The sequence below is a fragment of the Crinia signifera genome, unplaced genomic scaffold (assembly GCF_055691185.1).
Source record: "Crinia signifera unplaced genomic scaffold, ASM5569118v1 HAP2_SCAFFOLD_103, whole genome shotgun sequence".
NCBI classification, from domain to species: domain Eukaryota; kingdom Metazoa; phylum Chordata; class Amphibia; order Anura; family Myobatrachidae; genus Crinia; species Crinia signifera.
The window spans coordinates 588982-607695 of record NW_028141997.1 but is presented as its reverse complement, the minus strand read 5'-3'; the positions used below and the strand labels follow the sequence as shown (position 1 = coordinate 607695).

The 18714-nt window shown below is 37.5% G+C and overlaps 8 non-coding genes across 8 annotated transcripts; all 8 read right to left on the bottom strand.

Annotated features, from left to right (window-relative positions):
- Positions 1-3564: 3564 nt before the first annotated feature.
- On the bottom strand, positions 3565-3636 carry TRNAG-UCC (transfer RNA glycine (anticodon UCC)). The gene has a single exon. It is a non-coding gene; the product is annotated as a tRNA-Gly (tRNA).
- A 253-nt stretch (positions 3637-3889) lies between these two features.
- On the bottom strand, positions 3890-3961 carry TRNAG-UCC (transfer RNA glycine (anticodon UCC)). The gene has a single exon. It is a non-coding gene; the product is annotated as a tRNA-Gly (tRNA).
- Positions 3962-10474: 6513 nt separating this feature from the next.
- TRNAG-UCC (transfer RNA glycine (anticodon UCC)) lies at positions 10475-10546 on the bottom strand. The gene has a single exon. It is a non-coding gene; the product is annotated as a tRNA-Gly (tRNA).
- A 253-nt stretch (positions 10547-10799) lies between these two features.
- On the bottom strand, positions 10800-10871 carry TRNAG-UCC (transfer RNA glycine (anticodon UCC)). The gene has a single exon. It is a non-coding gene; the product is annotated as a tRNA-Gly (tRNA).
- Positions 10872-14581: 3710 nt separating this feature from the next.
- On the bottom strand, positions 14582-14653 carry TRNAG-UCC (transfer RNA glycine (anticodon UCC)). The gene has a single exon. It is a non-coding gene; the product is annotated as a tRNA-Gly (tRNA).
- A 1223-nt stretch (positions 14654-15876) lies between these two features.
- On the bottom strand, positions 15877-15948 carry TRNAG-UCC (transfer RNA glycine (anticodon UCC)). The gene has a single exon. It is a non-coding gene; the product is annotated as a tRNA-Gly (tRNA).
- A 251-nt stretch (positions 15949-16199) lies between these two features.
- Positions 16200-16271, bottom strand: TRNAG-UCC (transfer RNA glycine (anticodon UCC)). The gene has a single exon. It is a non-coding gene; the product is annotated as a tRNA-Gly (tRNA).
- Positions 16272-18459: 2188 nt separating this feature from the next.
- TRNAG-UCC (transfer RNA glycine (anticodon UCC)) lies at positions 18460-18531 on the bottom strand. Its single transcript has one exon. It is a non-coding gene; the product is annotated as a tRNA-Gly (tRNA).
- Between the last annotated feature and the right edge of the window lie 183 nt (positions 18532-18714).

Below are 18714 nucleotides of genomic sequence, written 5' to 3'. Positions count from 1 at the left end.
TTTTTATAGGAAGATATCATGAACATTTGAACATTTTTAATGAACTTTTGATCCGAGAACATGCTCAATAACATTTGGAAGTATGAAAAAACTGCATTGGCCGGGAATCGAACACGGGTCAACTGCTTGGAAGGCAGCTATGCTCACCACTATACCACCAACGCTTGACTGAGTCTGCTAGAGCAAATATTTCCCAAGTACGTAAGTCAGGTCACATGTTCTAAAAATATGCACGAGATGCCATGTTACACCATGGCTTGACTGAAATGATTTAAACAATATAAAAGGAGTACCTCAGACAGGGATGGAATCAAAAGTAATTTTTATAGGAAGATATCATGAATTTTACAAAGCTTTGAACATTTTTAATGAACTTTTGATCCGAGAACATGCTTAATAACATTTGGAAGTAAGAAAAAACTGCTTTGGCCGGGAATCGAACCCGGGTCAACTGCTTGGAAGGCAGCTATGCTCACCATTATACCACCAACGCTTGATTGAGTCTGCTAAAGCAAATATTTCCCAAGTTCGCAAGTCAGGTCACATGTTCTAAAAATATGCACGAGATGCCATGTTACACCATGGCTTGACTGAAATGATTGAAACAATATAAAATGAGTACCTCAGACAGGGATGGAATCAAAAGTAATTGTTATAGGAATATACAATGAATTTTACAAAGCTTTGAACATTTTTAATGAACTTTTGATCCGAGAACATGCTCAATAACATTTGGAAGCGTGAAAAACCTGCGTTTGCCGGGAATCGAACACGGGTCAACTGCTTGGAAGGCAGCTATGCTCACCACTATACCACCAACGCATGATTGAGTCTGCTAAAGCAAATATTTCCCAAGTACGCAAGTCAGGTCACATGTTCTAAAAATATGCACGAGATGCCATGTTACACCATGGCTTGACTGAAATGATTGAAACAATATAAAATGAGTACCTCAGACAGGGATGGAATCAAAAGTAATTGTTATAGGAATATACCATGAATTTTACAAAGCTTTGAACATTTTTAATGAACTTTTGATCCGAGAACATGCTCAATAACATTTGGAAGTATGAAAAAACTGTGTTGGCCGGGAATCGAACACGGGTCAACTGCTTGGAAGGCAGCTATGCTCACCACTATACCACCAACGCTTGACTGAGTCTGCTAAAGCAAATATTTCCCAAGTACGTAAGTCAGGTCACATGTTCTAAAAATATGCACGAGATGCCATGTTATACCATGGCTTGACTGAAATGATTGAAACAATATAAAAGGAGTACCTCAGACAGGGATGGAATCAAAATTAATTTTTATAGGAAGATATCATGAATTTTACAAAGCTTTGAACATTTTTAATGAACTTTTGATCCGAGAACATGCTCAATAACATTTGGAAGTATGAAAAAACTGCATTGGAAGTCAACTGCTTGGAAGGCAGCTATGCTCACCACTATACCACCAACGCTTGACTGAGTCTGCTAAAGCAAATATTTCCCACGTACGTAAGTCAGGTCACATGTTCTAAAAATATGCACGAGATGCCATGTTACACCATGGCTTGACTGAAATGATTGAAACAATATAAAACCTCAGACAGGGATGGAATCAAAAGTAATTTTTATAGGAAGATATCATACATTTTACAAAGCTTTGAACATTTTTAATGAACTTTTGATCCGAGTACATGCTCAATAACATTTGGAAGTATGAAAAAACTGCATTGGAAGTCAACTGCTTGGAAGGCAGCTATGCTCACCACTATACCACCAACGCTTGACTGAGTCTGCTAAAGCAAATATTTCCCAAGTACGTAAGTCAGGTCACATGTTCTAAAAATATGCACAAGATGCCATGTTACACCATGGCTTGACTGAAATGATTGAAACAATATAAAAGGAGTACCTCAGACAGGGATGGAATCGAAATTAATTTTTATAGGAATATACAATGAATTTTACAAAGCTTTGAACATTTTTAATGAACTTTTGATCCGAGAACATGCTCAACAACATTTGGAAGTATGAAAAAACTGCGTTGGCCGGGAATCGGCTAAAGCAAATATTTCCCAAGTACGTAAGTCAGGTCACATGTTCTAAAAATATGCACGAGATGCCATGTTACACCATGGCTTGACTGAAATTATTGAAACAATATAAAACCTCAGACAGGGATGGAATCAAAAGTAATTTTTATAGGAAGATATCATACATTTTACAAAGCTTTGAACATTTTTAATGAACTTTTGATCCGAGAACATGCTCAATAACATTTGGAAGTATGAAAAAACTGCATTGGAAGTCAACTGCTTGGAAGGCAGCTATGCTCACCACTATACCACCAACGCTTGACTGAGTCTGCTAAAGCAAATACTTCCCAAGTACGTAAGTCAGGTCACATGTTCTAAAAATATGCACGAGATGCCATGTTACACCATGGCTTGACTGAAATGATTGAAACAATATAAAAGGAGTACCTCAGACAGGGATGGAATCAAAATTAATTTTTATAGGAAGATATCATGAACATTTGAACATTTTTAATGAACTTTTGATCCGAGAACATGCTCAATAACATTTGGAAGTATGAAAAAACTGCATTGGCCGGGAATCGAACACGGGTCAACTGCTTGGAAGGCAGCTATGCTCACCACTATACCACCAACGCTTGACTGAGTCTGCTAGAGCAAATATTTCCCAAGTACGTAAGTCAGGTCACATGTTCTAAAAATATGCACGAGATGCCATGTTACACCATGGCTTGACTGAAATGATTTAAACAATATAAAAGGAGTACCTCAGACAGGGATGGAATCAAAAGTAATTTTTATAGGAAGATATCATGAATTTTACAAAGCTTTGAACATTTTTAATGAACTTTTGATCCGAGAACATGCTTAATAACATTTGGAAGTAAGAAAAAACTGCTTTGGCCGGGAATCGAACCCGGGTCAACTGCTTGGAAGGCAGCTATGCTCACCATTATACCACCAACGCTTGATTGAGTCTGCTAAAGCAAATATTTCCCAAGTTCGCAAGTCAGGTCACATGTTCTAAAAATATGCACGAGATGCCATGTTACACCATGGCTTGACTGAAATGATTGAAACAATATAAAATGAGTACCTCAGACAGGGATGGAATCAAAAGTAATTGTTATAGGAATATACCATGAATTTTACAAAGCTTTGAACATTTTTAATGAACTTTTGATCCGAGAACATGCTCAATAACATTTGGAAGTATGAAAAAACTGCATTGGAAGTCAACTGCTTGGAAGGCAGCTATGCTCACCACTATACCACCAACGCTTGACTGAGTCTGCTAAAGCAAATATTTCCCAAGTACGTAAGTCAGGTCACATGTTCTAAAAATATGCACGAGATGCCATGTTACACCATGGCTTGACTGAAATGATTGAAACAATATAAAAGGAGTACCTCAGACAGGGATGGAATCAAAATTAATTTTTATAGGAATATACGATGAATTTTACAAAGTTTTGAACATTTTTAATGAACTTTTGATCCGAGAACATGCTCAACAACATTTGGAAGTATGAAAAAACTGCGTTGGCCGGGAATCGAACCCGGGTCAACTGCTTGGAAGGCAGCTATGCTCACCACTATACCACCAACGCTTGACTGAGTCTGCTAAAGCAAATATTTCCCACGTATGTAATAGTCAGGTCACATGTTCTAAAAATATGCACGAGATGCCATGTTACACCATGGCTTGACTGAAATGATTGAAACAATATAAAACCTCAGACAGGGATGGAATCAAAAGTAATTTTTATAGGAATATACCATGAATTTTACAAAGCTTTGAACATTTTTAATGAACTTTTGATCCGAGAATATGCTCAACAACATTTGGAAGTATGAAAAAACTGCGTTGGCCGGGAATCGAACCCGGGTCAACTGCTTGGAAGGCAGCTATGCTCACCACTATACCACCAACGCTTGACTGAGTCTGCTAAAGCAAATATTTCCCAAGTACGTAAGTCAGGTCACATGTTCTAAAAATATGCACGAGATGCCATGTTACACCATGGCTTGACTGAAATGATTGAAACAATATAAAAGGAGTACCTCAGACAGGGATGGAATCAAAATTAATTTTTATAGGAAGATATCATGAATTTTACAAAGCTTTGAACATTTTTAATGAACTTTTGATCCGAGAACATGCTCAATAACATTTGGAAGTATGAAAAAACTGCATTGGAAGTCAACTGCTTGGAAGGCAGCTATGCTCACCACTATACCACCAACGCTTGACTGAGTCTGCTAAAGCAAATATTTCCCACGTACGTAAGTCAGGTCACATGTTCTAAAAATATGCACGAGATGCCATGTTACACCATGGCTTGACTGAAATGATTGAAACAATATAAAACCTCAGACAGGGATGGAATCAAAAGTAATTTTTATAGGAAGATATCATACATTTTACAAAGCTTTGAACATTTTTAATGAACTTTTGATCCGAGAACATGCTCAATAACATTTGGAAGTATGAAAAAACTGCATTGGAAGTCAACTGCTTGGAAGGCAGCTATGCTCACCACTATACCACCAACGCTTGACTGAGTCTGCTAAAGCAAATATTTCCCAAGTACGTAAGTCAGGTCACATGTTCTAAAAATATGCACAAGATGCCATGTTACACCATGGCTTGACTGAAATGATTGAAACAATATAAAAGGAGTACCTCAGACAGGGATGGAATCGAAATTAATTTTTATAGGAATATACAATGAATTTTACAAAGCTTTGAACATTTTTAATGAACTTTTGATCCGAGAACATGCTCAACAACATTTGGAAGTATGAAAAAACTGCGTTGGCCGGGAATCGGCTAAAGCAAATATTTCCCAAGTACGTAAGTCAGGTCACATGTTCTAAAAATATGCACGAGATGCCATGTTACACCATGGCTTGACTGAAATTATTGAAACAATATAAAACCTCAGACAGGGATGGAATCAAAAGTAATTTTTATAGGAAGATATCATACATTTTACAAAGCTTTGAACATTTTTAATGAACTTTTGATCCGAGAACATGCTCAATAACATTTGGAAGTATGAAAAAACTGCATTGGAAGTCAACTGCTTGGAAGGCAGCTATGCTCACCACTATACCACCAACGCTTGACTGAGTCTGCTAAAGCAAATACTTCCCAAGTACGTAAGTCAGGTCACATGTTCTAAAAATATGCACGAGATGCCATGTTACACCATGGCTTGACTGAAATGATTGAAACAATATAAAAGGAGTACCTCAGACAGGGATGGAATCAAAATTAATTTTTATAGGAAGATATCATGAACATTTGAACATTTTTAATGAACTTTTGATCCGAGAACATGCTCAATAACATTTGGAAGTATGAAAAAACTGCATTGGCCGGGAATCGAACACGGGTCAACTGCTTGGAAGGCAGCTATGCTCACCACTATACCACCAACGCTTGACTGAGTCTGCTAGAGCAAATATTTCCCAAGTACGTAAGTCAGGTCACATGTTCTAAAAATATGCACGAGATGCCATGTTACACCATGGCTTGACTGAAATGATTTAAACAATATAAAAGGAGTACCTCAGACAGGGATGGAATCAAAAGTAATTTTTATAGGAAGATATCATGAATTTTACAAAGCTTTGAACATTTTTAATGAACTTTTGATCCGAGAACATGCTTAATAACATTTGGAAGTAAGAAAAAACTGCTTTGGCCGGGAATCGAACCCGGGTCAACTGCTTGGAAGGCAGCTATGCTCACCACTATACCACTAACGCATGATTGAGTCTGCTAAAGCAAATATTTCCCAAGTACGCAAGTCAGGTCACATGTTCTAAAAATATGCACGAGATGCCATGTTACACCATGGCTTGACTGAAATGATTGAAACAATATAAAATGAGTACCTCAGACAGGGATGGAATCAAAAGTAATTGTTATAGGAATATACCATGAATTTTACAAAGCTTTGAACATTTTTAATGAACTTTTGATCCGAGAACATGCTCAATAACATTTGGAAGTATGAAAAAACTGTGTTGGCCGGGAATCGAACACGGGTCAACTGCTTGGAAGGCAGCTATGCTCACCACTATACCACCAACGCTTGACTGAGTCTGCTAAAGCAAATATTTCCCAAGTACGTAAGTCAGGTCACATGTTCTAAAAATATGCACGAGATGCCATGTTACACCATGGCTTGACTGAAATGATTGAAACAATATAAAAGGAGTACCTCAGACAGGGATGGAATCAAAATTAATTTTTATAGGAAGATATCATGAATTTTACAAAGCTTTGAACATTTTTAATGAACTTTTGATCCGAGAACATGCTCAATAACATTTGGAAGTATGAAAAAACTGCATTGGAAGTCAACTGCTTGGAAGGCAGCTATGCTCACCACTATACCACCAACGCTTGACTGAGTCTGCTAAAGCAAATATTTCCCACGTACGTAAGTCAGGTCACATGTTCTAAAAATATGCACGAGATGCCATGTTACACCATGGCTTGACTGAAATGATTGAAACAATATAAAACCTCAGACAGGGATGGAATCAAAAGTAATTTTTATAGGAAGATATCATACATTTTACAAAGCTTTGAACATTTTTAATGAACTTTTGATCCGAGAACATGCTCAATAACATTTGGAAGTATGAAAAAACTGCATTGGAAGTCAACTGCTTGGAAGGCAGCTATGCTCACCACTATACCACCAACGCTTGACTGAGTCTGCTAAAGCAAATATTTCCCAAGTACGTAAGTCAGGTCACATGTTCTAAAAATATGCACAAGATGCCATGTTACACCATGGCTTGACTGAAATGATTGAAACAATATAAAAGGAGTACCTCAGACAGGGATGGAATCAAAATTAATTTTTATAGGAAGATATCATGAACATTTGAACATTTTTAATGAACTTTTGATCCGAGAACATGCTCAATAACATTTGGAAGTATGAAAAAACTGCATTGGCCGGGAATCGAACACGGGTCAACTGCTTGGAAGGCAGCTATGCTCACCACTATACCACCAACGCTTGACTGAGTCTGCTAGAGCAAATATTTCCCAAGTACGTAAGTCAGGTCACATGTTCTAAAAATATGCACGAGATGCCATGTTACACCATGGCTTGACTGAAATGATTTAAACAATATAAAAGGAGTACCTCAGACAGGGATGGAATCAAAAGTAATTTTTATAGGAAGATATCATGAATTTTACAAAGCTTTGAACATTTTTAATGAACTTTTGATCCGAGAACATGCTTAATAACATTTGGAAGTAAGAAAAAACTGCTTTGGCCGGGAATCGAACCCGGGTCAACTGCTTGGAAGGCAGCTATGCTCACCATTATACCACCAACGCTTGATTGAGTCTGCTAAAGCAAATATTTCCCAAGTTCGCAAGTCAGGTCACATGTTCTAAAAATATGCACGAGATGCCATGTTACACCATGGCTTGACTGAAATGATTGAAACAATATAAAATGAGTACCTCAGACAGGGATGGAATCAAAAGTAATTGTTATAGGAATATACAATGAATTTTACAAAGCTTTGAACATTTTTAATGAACTTTTGATCCGAGAACATGCTCAATAACATTTGGAAGCGTGAAAAACCTGCGTTTGCCGGGAATCGAACACGGGTCAACTGCTTGGAAGGCAGCTATGCTCACCACTATACCACCAACGCATGATTGAGTCTGCTAAAGCAAATATTTCCCAAGTACGCAAGTCAGGTCACATGTTCTAAAAATATGCACGAGATGCCATGTTACACCATGGCTTGACTGAAATGATTGAAACAATATAAAATGAGTACCTCAGACAGGGATGGAATCAAAAGTAATTGTTATAGGAATATACCATGAATTTTACAAAGCTTTGAACATTTTTAATGAACTTTTGATCCGAGAACATGCTCAATAACATTTGGAAGTATGAAAAAACTGTGTTGGCCGGGAATCGAACACGGGTCAACTGCTTGGAAGGCAGCTATGCTCACCACTATACCACCAACGCTTGACTGAGTCTGCTAAAGCAAATATTTCCCAAGTACGTAAGTCAGGTCACATGTTCTAAAAATATGCACGAGATGCCATGTTATACCATGGCTTGACTGAAATGATTGAAACAATATAAAAGGAGTACCTCAGACAGGGATGGAATCAAAATTAATTTTTATAGGAAGATATCATGAATTTTACAAAGCTTTGAACATTTTTAATGAACTTTTGATCCGAGAACATGCTCAATAACATTTGGAAGTATGAAAAAACTGCATTGGAAGTCAACTGCTTGGAAGGCAGCTATGCTCACCACTATACCACCAACGCTTGACTGAGTCTGCTAAAGCAAATATTTCCCACGTACGTAAGTCAGGTCACATGTTCTAAAAATATGCACGAGATGCCATGTTACACCATGGCTTGACTGAAATGATTGAAACAATATAAAACCTCAGACAGGGATGGAATCAAAAGTAATTTTTATAGGAAGATATCATACATTTTACAAAGCTTTGAACATTTTTAATGAACTTTTGATCCGAGTACATGCTCAATAACATTTGGAAGTATGAAAAAACTGCATTGGAAGTCAACTGCTTGGAAGGCAGCTATGCTCACCACTATACCACCAACGCTTGACTGAGTCTGCTAAAGCAAATATTTCCCAAGTACGTAAGTCAGGTCACATGTTCTAAAAATATGCACAAGATGCCATGTTACACCATGGCTTGACTGAAATGATTGAAACAATATAAAAGGAGTACCTCAGACAGGGATGGAATCGAAATTAATTTTTATAGGAATATACAATGAATTTTACAAAGCTTTGAACATTTTTAATGAACTTTTGATCCGAGAACATGCTCAACAACATTTGGAAGTATGAAAAAACTGCGTTGGCCGGGAATCGGCTAAAGCAAATATTTCCCAAGTACGTAAGTCAGGTCACATGTTCTAAAAATATGCACGAGATGCCATGTTACACCATGGCTTGACTGAAATTATTGAAACAATATAAAACCTCAGACAGGGATGGAATCAAAAGTAATTTTTATAGGAAGATATCATACATTTTACAAAGCTTTGAACATTTTTAATGAACTTTTGATCCGAGAACATGCTCAATAACATTTGGAAGTATGAAAAAACTGCATTGGAAGTCAACTGCTTGGAAGGCAGCTATGCTCACCACTATACCACCAACGCTTGACTGAGTCTGCTAAAGCAAATACTTCCCAAGTACGTAAGTCAGGTCACATGTTCTAAAAATATGCACGAGATGCCATGTTACACCATGGCTTGACTGAAATGATTGAAACAATATAAAAGGAGTACCTCAGACAGGGATGGAATCAAAATTAATTTTTATAGGAAGATATCATGAACATTTGAACATTTTTAATGAACTTTTGATCCGAGAACATGCTCAATAACATTTGGAAGTATGAAAAAACTGCATTGGCCGGGAATCGAACACGGGTCAACTGCTTGGAAGGCAGCTATGCTCACCACTATACCACCAACGCTTGACTGAGTCTGCTAGAGCAAATATTTCCCAAGTACGTAAGTCAGGTCACATGTTCTAAAAATATGCACGAGATGCCATGTTACACCATGGCTTGACTGAAATGATTTAAACAATATAAAAGGAGTACCTCAGACAGGGATGGAATCAAAAGTAATTTTTATAGGAAGATATCATGAATTTTACAAAGCTTTGAACATTTTTAATGAACTTTTGATCCGAGAACATGCTTAATAACATTTGGAAGTAAGAAAAAACTGCTTTGGCCGGGAATCGAACCCGGGTCAACTGCTTGGAAGGCAGCTATGCTCACCATTATACCACCAACGCTTGATTGAGTCTGCTAAAGCAAATATTTCCCAAGTTCGCAAGTCAGGTCACATGTTCTAAAAATATGCACGAGATGCCATGTTACACCATGGCTTGACTGAAATGATTGAAACAATATAAAATGAGTACCTCAGACAGGGATGGAATCAAAAGTAATTGTTATAGGAATATACCATGAATTTTACAAAGCTTTGAACATTTTTAATGAACTTTTGATCCGAGAACATGCTCAATAACATTTGGAAGTATGAAAAAACTGCATTGGAAGTCAACTGCTTGGAAGGCAGCTATGCTCACCACTATACCACCAACGCTTGACTGAGTCTGCTAAAGCAAATATTTCCCAAGTACGTAAGTCAGGTCACATGTTCTAAAAATATGCACGAGATGCCATGTTACACCATGGCTTGACTGAAATGATTGAAACAATATAAAAGGAGTACCTCAGACAGGGATGGAATCAAAATTAATTTTTATAGGAATATACGATGAATTTTACAAAGTTTTGAACATTTTTAATGAACTTTTGATCCGAGAACATGCTCAACAACATTTGGAAGTATGAAAAAACTGCGTTGGCCGGGAATCGAACCCGGGTCAACTGCTTGGAAGGCAGCTATGCTCACCACTATACCACCAACGCTTGACTGAGTCTGCTAAAGCAAATATTTCCCACGTATGTAATAGTCAGGTCACATGTTCTAAAAATATGCACGAGATGCCATGTTACACCATGGCTTGACTGAAATGATTGAAACAATATAAAACCTCAGACAGGGATGGAATCAAAAGTAATTTTTATAGGAATATACCATGAATTTTACAAAGCTTTGAACATTTTTAATGAACTTTTGATCCGAGAATATGCTCAACAACATTTGGAAGTATGAAAAAACTGCGTTGGCCGGGAATCGAACCCGGGTCAACTGCTTGGAAGGCAGCTATGCTCACCACTATACCACCAACGCTTGACTGAGTCTGCTAAAGCAAATATTTCCCAAGTACGTAAGTCAGGTCACATGTTCTAAAAATATGCACGAGATGCCATGTTACACCATGGCTTGACTGAAATGATTGAAACAATATAAAAGGAGTACCTCAGACAGGGATGGAATCAAAATTAATTTTTATAGGAAGATATCATGAATTTTACAAAGCTTTGAACATTTTTAATGAACTTTTGATCCGAGAACATGCTCAATAACATTTGGAAGTATGAAAAAACTGCATTGGAAGTCAACTGCTTGGAAGGCAGCTATGCTCACCACTATACCACCAACGCTTGACTGAGTCTGCTAAAGCAAATATTTCCCACGTACGTAAGTCAGGTCACATGTTCTAAAAATATGCACGAGATGCCATGTTACACCATGGCTTGACTGAAATGATTGAAACAATATAAAACCTCAGACAGGGATGGAATCAAAAGTAATTTTTATAGGAAGATATCATACATTTTACAAAGCTTTGAACATTTTTAATGAACTTTTGATCCGAGAACATGCTCAATAACATTTGGAAGTATGAAAAAACTGCATTGGAAGTCAACTGCTTGGAAGGCAGCTATGCTCACCACTATACCACCAACGCTTGACTGAGTCTGCTAAAGCAAATATTTCCCAAGTACGTAAGTCAGGTCACATGTTCTAAAAATATGCACAAGATGCCATGTTACACCATGGCTTGACTGAAATGATTGAAACAATATAAAAGGAGTACCTCAGACAGGGATGGAATCGAAATTAATTTTTATAGGAATATACAATGAATTTTACAAAGCTTTGAACATTTTTAATGAACTTTTGATCCGAGAACATGCTCAACAACATTTGGAAGTATGAAAAAACTGCGTTGGCCGGGAATCGGCTAAAGCAAATATTTCCCAAGTACGTAAGTCAGGTCACATGTTCTAAAAATATGCACGAGATGCCATGTTACACCATGGCTTGACTGAAATTATTGAAACAATATAAAACCTCAGACAGGGATGGAATCAAAAGTAATTTTTATAGGAAGATATCATACATTTTACAAAGCTTTGAACATTTTTAATGAACTTTTGATCCGAGAACATGCTCAATAACATTTGGAAGTATGAAAAAACTGCATTGGAAGTCAACTGCTTGGAAGGCAGCTATGCTCACCACTATACCACCAACGCTTGACTGAGTCTGCTAAAGCAAATACTTCCCAAGTACGTAAGTCAGGTCACATGTTCTAAAAATATGCACGAGATGCCATGTTACACCATGGCTTGACTGAAATGATTGAAACAATATAAAAGGAGTACCTCAGACAGGGATGGAATCAAAATTAATTTTTATAGGAAGATATCATGAACATTTGAACATTTTTAATGAACTTTTGATCCGAGAACATGCTCAATAACATTTGGAAGTATGAAAAAACTGCATTGGCCGGGAATCGAACACGGGTCAACTGCTTGGAAGGCAGCTATGCTCACCACTATACCACCAACGCTTGACTGAGTCTGCTAGAGCAAATATTTCCCAAGTACGTAAGTCAGGTCACATGTTCTAAAAATATGCACGAGATGCCATGTTACACCATGGCTTGACTGAAATGATTTAAACAATATAAAAGGAGTACCTCAGACAGGGATGGAATCAAAAGTAATTTTTATAGGAAGATATCATGAATTTTACAAAGCTTTGAACATTTTTAATGAACTTTTGATCCGAGAACATGCTTAATAACATTTGGAAGTAAGAAAAAACTGCTTTGGCCGGGAATCGAACCCGGGTCAACTGCTTGGAAGGCAGCTATGCTCACCATTATACCACCAACGCTTGATTGAGTCTGCTAAAGCAAATATTTCCCAAGTTCGCAAGTCAGGTCACATGTTCTAAAAATATGCACGAGATGCCATGTTACACCATGGCTTGACTGAAATGATTGAAACAATATAAAATGAGTACCTCAGACAGGGATGGAATCAAAAGTAATTGTTATAGGAATATACCATGAATTTTACAAAGCTTTGAACATTTTTAATGAACTTTTGATCCGAGAACATGCTCAATAACATTTGGAAGCGTGAAAAACCTGCGTTTGCCGGGAATCGAACACGGGTCAACTGCTTGGAAGGCAGCTATGCTCACCACTATACCACCAACGCATGATTGAGTCTGCTAAAGCAAATATTTCCCAAGTACGCAAGTCAGGTCACATGTTCTAAAAATATGCACGAGATGCCATGTTACACCATGGCTTGACTGAAATGATTGAAACAATATAAAATGAGTACCTCAGACAGGGATGGAATCAAAAGTAATTGTTATAGGAATATACCATGAATTTTACAAAGCTTTGAACATTTTTAATGAACTTTTGATCCGAGAACATGCTCAATAACATTTGGAAGTATGAAAAAACTGTGTTGGCCGGGAATCGAACACGGGTCAACTGCTTGGAAGGCAGCTATGCTCACCACTATACCACCAACGCTTGACTGAGTCTGCTAAAGCAAATATTTCCCAAGTACATAAGTCAGGTCACATGTTCTAAAAATATGCACGAGATGCCATGTTACACCATGGCTTGACTGAAATGATTGAAACAATATAAAAGGAATACCTCAGACAGGGATGGAATCAAAAGTAATTTTTATAGGAATATACCATGAATTTTACAAAGCTTTGAACATTTTTAATGAACTTTTGATCCGAGAACATGCTCAATAACATTTGGAAGCATGAAAAAACTGCGTTGGCCGGGAATCGAACACGGGTCAACTGCTTGGAAGGCAGCTATGCTCACCACTATACCACCAACGCTTGACTGAGTCTACTAGAGCAAATATTTCCCAAGTACGTAAGTCAGGTCACATGTTCTAAAAATATGCACGAGATGCCATGTTACACCATGGCTTGACTGAAATGATTTAAACAATATAAAAGGAGTACCTCAGACAGGGATGGAATCAAAAGTAATTTTTATAGGAAGATATCATGAATTTTACAAAGCTTTGAACATTTTTAATGAACTTTTGATCAATACCATTTGGAAGCATGAAAAACCTGCGTTGGCCGGGAATCGAACCCGGGTCAACTGCTTGGAAGGCAGCTATGCTCACCACTATACCACCAACACTTGATTGAGTCTACTAAAGCAAATATTTCCCAAGTACGCAAGTCAGGTCACATGTTCTAAAAATATGCACGAGATGCCATGTTACACCATGGCTTGACTGAAATGATTGAAACAATATAAAACCTCAGACAGGGATGGAATCAAAAGTAATTTTTATAGGAAGATATCATACATTTTACAAAGCTTTGAACATTTTTAATGAACTTTTGATCCGAGAACATGCTCAATAACATTTGGAAGTATGAAAAAACTGCATTGGAAGTCAACTGCTTGGAAGGCAGCTATGCTCACCACTATACCACCAACGCTTGACTGAGTCTGCTAAAGCAAATATTTCCCAAGTACGTAAGTCAGGTCACATGTTCTAAAAATATGCACGAGATGCCATGTTACACCATGGCTTGACTGAAATGATTGAAACAATATAAAATGAGTACCTCAGACAGGGATGGAATCAAAAGTAATTGTTATAGGAATATACCATGAATTTTACAAAGCTTTGAACATTTTTAATGAACTTTTGATCCGAGAACTTGCTCAATAACATTTGGAAGTATGAAAAAACTGCGTTGGCCGGGAATCGAACCCGGGTCAACTGCTTGGAAGGCAGCTATGCTCACCACTATACCACCAACGCTTGATTGAGTCTGCTAAAGCAAATATTTCCCAAGTACGCAAGTCAGGTCACATGTTCTAAAAATATGCACGAGATGCCATGTTACACCATGGCTTGACTGAAATGATTGAAACAATATAAAATGAGTACCTCAGACAGGGATGGAATCAAAAGTAATTGTTATAGGAATATACCATGAATTTTACAAAGCTTTGAACATTTTTAATGAACTTTTGATCCGAGAACATGCTCAATAACATTTGGAAGTATGAAAAAACTGCATTGGCCGGGAATCGAACACGGGTCAACTGCTTGGAAGACAGCTATGCTCACCACTATACCACCAACGCTTGACTGAGTCTGCTAAAGCAAATATTTCCCAAGTACGTAAGTCAGGTCACATGTTCTAAAAATATGCACGAGATGCCATGTTACACCATGGCTTGACTGAAATGATTGAAACAATATAAAAGGAGTACCTCAGACAGGGATGGAATCAAAAGTAATTGTTATAGGAATATACCATGAATTTTACAAAGCTTTGAACATTTTTAATGAACTTTTGATCCGAGAACATGCTCAATAACATTTGGAAGTATGAAAAAACTGCGTTGGCAGGGAATCGAACCCAGGTCAACTGCTTGGAAGGCAGCTATGCTCACCACTATACCACCAACGCTTGACTGAGTCTGCTAAAGCAAATATTTCCCACGTACGTAAGTCAGGTCACATGTTCTAAAAATATGCACGAGATGCCATGTTACACCATGGCTTGACTGAAATGATTGAAACAATATAAAACCTCAGACAGGGATGGAATCAAAAGTAATTTTTATAGGAAGATATCATACATTTTACAAAGCTTTGAACATTTTTAATGAACTTTTGATCCGAGAACATGCTCAATAACATTTGGAAGTATGAAAAAACTGCATTGGAAGTCAACTGCTTGGAAGGCAGCTATGCTCACCACAATACCACCAACGCTTGACTGAGTCTGCTAAAGCAAATATTTCCCAAGTACGTAAGTCAGGTCACATGTTCTAAAAATATGCACGAGATGCAATGTTACACCATGGCTTGACTGAAATGATTGAAACAATATAAAAGGAGTACCTCAGACAGGGATGGAATCAAAATTAATTTTTATAGGAATATACGATGAATTTTACAAAGCTTTGAACATTTTTAATGAACCTTTGATCCGAGAACATGCTCAACAACATTTGGAAGTATGAAAAAACTGCGTTGGCCGGGAATCGAACCCGGGTCAACTGCTTGGAAGGCAGCTATGCTCACCACTATACCACCAACGCTTGACTGAGTCTGCTAAAGCAAATATTTCCCACGTACGTAAGTCAGGTCACATGTTCTAAAAATATGCACGAGATGCCATGTTACACCATGGCTTGACTGAAATGATTGAAACAATATAAAACCTCAGACAGGGATGGAATCAAAAGTAATTTTTATAGGAATATACCATGAATTTTACAAAGCTTTGAACATTTTTAATGAACTTTTGATCCGAGAACATGCTTAACAACATTAGGAAGTATGAAAAAACTGCGTTGGCCGGGAATCGAACCCGGGTCAACTGCTTGGAAGGCAGCTATGCTCACCACTATACCACCAACGCTTGACTGAGTCTGCTAAAGCAAATATTTCCCAAGTACGTAAGTCAGGTCACATGTTCTAAAAATATGCACGAGATGCCATGTTACACCATGGCTTGACTGAAATGATTGAAACAATATAAAACCTCAGACAGGGATGGAATCAAAAGTAATTTTTATAGGAAGATATCATACATTTTACAAAGCTTTGAACATTTTTAATGAACTTTTGATCCGAGAACATGCTCAATAACATTTGGAAGTATGAAAAAACTGCATTGGAAGTCAACTGCTTGGAAGGCAGCTATGCTCACCACTATACCACCAACGCTTGACTGAGTCTGCTAAAGCAAATATTTCCCAAGTACGTAAGTCAGGTCACATGTTCTAAAAATATGCACGAGATGCAATGTTACACCATGGCTTGACTGAAATGATTGAAACAATATAAAAGGAGTACCTCAGACAGGGATGGAATCAAAATTAATTTTTATAGGAAGATATCATGAATTTTACAAAGCTTTGAACATTTTTAATGAACTTTTGATACGAGAACATGATTAATAACATTTGGAAGTATGAAAAAACTGCGTTGGCCGGGAATCGAACCCGGGTCAACTGCTTGGAAGGCAGCTATGCTCACCACTATACCACAAACGCTTGACTGAGTTTGCTAAAGCAAATATTTCCCACGTACGTAAGTCAGGTCACATGTTCTAAAAATATGCACGAGATGCCATGTTACACCATGGCTTGACTGAAATTATTGAAACAATATAAAACCTCAGACAGGGATGGAATCAAAAGTAATTTTTATAGGAAGATATCATACATTTTAAAAAGCTTTGAACATTTTTAATGAACTTTTGATCCGAGAACATGCTCAATAACATTTGGAAGTATGAAAAAACTGCATTGGAAATCAACTGCTTGGAAGGCAGCTATGCTCACCACTATACCACCAACGCTTGACTGAGTCTACTAGAGCAAATATTTCCCAAGTACGTAAGTCAGGTCACATGTTCTAAAAATATGCACGAGATGCCATGTTACACCATGGCTTGACTGAAATGATTTAAACAATATAAAAGGAGTACCTCAGACAGGGATGGAATCAAAAGTAATTTTTATAGGAAGATATCATGAATTTTACAAAGCTTTGAACATTTTTAATGAACTTTTGATCCGAGAACATGCTTAATAACATTTGGAAGTAAGAAAAAACTGCGTTGGCCGGGAATCGAACGCGGGTCAACTGCTTGGAAGGCAGCTATGCTCACCACTATACCACCAACGCTTGACTGAGTCTGCTAAAGCAAATATTTCCCAAGTACGCAAGTCAGGTCACATGTTCTAAAAATATGCACGAGATGCCATTTTACACCATGGCTTGACTGAAATGATTGAAACAATATAAAATGAGTACCTCAGACAGGGATGGAATCAAAAGTAATTGTTATAGGAATATACCATGAATTTTACAAAGCTTTGAACATTTTTAATGAACTTTTGATCCGAGAACATGCTCAATAACATGTGGAAGTATGAAAAACTGCGTTGGCCGGGAATCGAACACGGGTCAACTGCTTGGAAGGCAGCTATGCTCACCACTATACCACAAACGCTTGACTGAGTCTGCTAAAGCAAATATTTCCCAAGTACGTAAGTCAGGTCACATGTTCTAAAAATATGCACGAGATGCCATGTTACACCATGGCTTAACTGAAATGATTGAAACAATATAAAAGGAATACCTCAGACAGGGATGGAATCAAAAGTAATTTTTATAGGAATATACCATGAATTTTACAAAGCTTTGAACATTTTTAATGAACTTTTGATCCGAGAACATGCTCAATAACATTTGGAAGCATGAAAAACCTGCGTTGGCCGGTAATCGAACCCGGGTCAACTGCTTGGAAGGCAGCTATGCTCACCACTATACCACCAACGCTTGATTGAGTCTACTAAAGCAAATATTTCCCAAGTACGCAAGTCAGGTCACATGTTCTAAAAATATGCACGAGATGCCATGTTACACCATGGCTTGACTGAAATGATTGAAACAATATAAAATGAGTACCTCAGACAGGGATGGAATCAAAAGTAATTGTTATAGGAATATACCATGAATTTTACAAAGCTTTGAACATTTTTAATGAACTTTTGATCCGAGAACATGCTCAATAACATTTGGAAGTATGAAAAAACTGCGTTGGCCGGGAATCGAACCCGGGTCAACTGCTTGGAAGGCAGCTATGCTCACCACTATACCACCAACGCTTGACTGAGTCTGCTAGAGCAAATATTTCCCACGTACGTAAGTCAGGTCACATGTTCTAAAAATATGCACGAGATGCCATGTTACACCATGGCTTGACTGAAATGATTGAAACAATATAAAACCTCAGACAGGGATGGAATCAAAAGTAATTTTTATAGGAAGATATCATACATTTTACAAAG